We start from the raw sequence: 2,283 nt of genomic DNA, 5'->3' as shown, positions 1-2,283 counted from the left end.
AGTAGAGACGGGGTTTCACCATGTTGACCAGGATGGTCTTGATCTCTTGACCTCGTGATCCACCCGCCTCGGCCTCCCACAGTGCTGGGATTACAGGCTTGAGCCACCGCACCCGGCGCTTGCTTACTTCTTATAGGGGGTGAGATGAAATCAACATTCCTTCCGTCCTCCTCTGCAACACAAGTTACATAGGTGATGATGTGGTAGTTGATTGATCGCATCCCCTCGGCACTCAGCTCACTGAATTGCACACAGTAAGCAGTCAGTAAATGACGGATGAGCATAGGGAGTTACCGTCTCAGGATAGCCTGGTTATTTTACCATCCCTTTACCATCCTAACAATGAGGACAAGGGAGAATGATTAAAGGGACATTTAATGTCAGTGTCTGTTTCCCTTGGAGCATCAAATCAATACCATGATTAGTACATACTTGATTCAATAATTATCGAGCACCTACCATTTTGTTGCCTGAAATATAACACCTTTCCAATTTTTGTGCAGAGGCATAAGAATAATTCTGAATTATTGTCACCCTTTCTGAATGCCATTTTAAAATTCTTAACTATCTTCTCCCAACCACACACACAGACACACACACACACGTTATATTCCTCTCCCACACTCTTGTCTCTTTCTGTTTGTATTTCAGGGTGTCTAACAACCAGAAGATGGACCCAAGATCCGGAGTGGTGCTTGTGACTCAGATCAACCTATCCCCAGGAAACCTGGCCTCTGTGGAAACCTTGATTAAATCGCTTTTTCTGACACCTTTTCCTCTACAACCCTTGCTTCTATCACCATTGAAACTGCATAACCAGCTCTAACCATCCGCACCTCCAGGTGAGGGGACTAATCGGAATTACTGACAGACTGATGGCTACCCCCAAGTCAGTTTCCCTTCATACTTTACTACAAATCTGACCATGTTCCCATATTTACTGAGTAAATATGATGAAATTTACCTAGTCCTGTGTCCTAGATGTATCAGGGAGAGGGAAGAGAAAGGATAAAGGAAGTTGAGAGCTGGGATAGGAATTAGAGGCAAAGGGCTTATGTAGGGATCAGAGAGCTAAAATTCTAATCAGGCACCTCTTTCTGAGGTGATGGAGGATACTGGGAGTAAACGAACTAGGGAAGGCATGGTGTGGTAAAAGAGAACCAGGCTTGGATTCAGAAATCAGCATCAGCACTTGCTGTTTGACCTTAAATCATTTACCTTCTCTGACCTTCAATTCCTCATCTGTAAGATTAAAAGGTCTTGCTGGGCGCGGTGGCTCACACCTGTAATCCCAGCACTTTGGGAGGCTGAGAGGGCAAATCATGAGGTCAGGAGTTTGAGACCAGCCTGACCAACATGGTGAAGCCCCGTCTCTACTAAAAATACAAAAAATTAGCTGGGCATAGTGGCAGGTGCCTGTAATACCAGCTACTCGGGAGGCTGAGGCAGGAGAATCACATGAACCCAGGAGGTTGCAGTGAGCCAAGATTGTACCATTGCACTCCAGCCTGGGCAACAGTGAGAACCTGTCTCAAAAATTAAAAATGAAACTGTTACACTCATTTATCATGATAGCTTCTTGTTGCTTTTTCCCATTACCAAAAACCACCGGCTACTCTAGACAATTTACTCAAAAATTGGGAGTAACGCAATTTTCATTTTATAGTTGAGAAAACTGAGGCTTACAGAAATAGGTCAGGCGAGGTGGCTCACACCTGTAATCCCAGAATTTAGGGAGGCTGGGGGTGAGGGGCGGTGAGAGGGGGGGGTATTGCTTGAGGACACGAGTTTGAGACTACCCTGGCCAACATAGTGAGATTCCCTCCAGCCCCGTCTCTATTAAACAATAAATAAATATGAGAAGTTAAATAATTTCCCCAAAATTACATTGTTAATGGCAGATCCAGAATTTACACTAGATCTGCCTGGTTCCCAAGTCTATGCTATACATATATATACACACATATATTATAGAGATGGGGTTTCACCATGTTGGCCAGGCTGGTCTCTAACTCCTGACCTCATGCAATCCATCCACCTCAGCCTCCCAAAGTGCTGGGCTTACAGGCGTGAGCGACTGTGCATGGCCATCCAAATCTATTCTCTTAACAATTTTGCTATTTGCTGTAAGGACCATGTAAAAGAAAATGCATATGTTGGGCGCAGTGGCTCATGCCGGTAATCCCAGCACTTTGGGAGGCCGAGGTGAGCGGATCACTTGAGGTCAGGAGTTCGAGACCAGCCTGGCCAACACAGTGAAACTATGTCTCTACTAAAAAAAAA

This window comes from Cebus imitator, unplaced genomic scaffold, assembly GCF_001604975.1.
Source record: "Cebus imitator isolate Cc_AM_T3 unplaced genomic scaffold, Cebus_imitator-1.0 Scaffold188, whole genome shotgun sequence".
Classification (NCBI taxonomy): Eukaryota; Metazoa; Chordata; class Mammalia; order Primates; family Cebidae; genus Cebus; species Cebus imitator.
The sequence above is the reverse complement of the archived record's forward strand: the minus strand, read 5'-3'. Positions refer to the sequence as shown.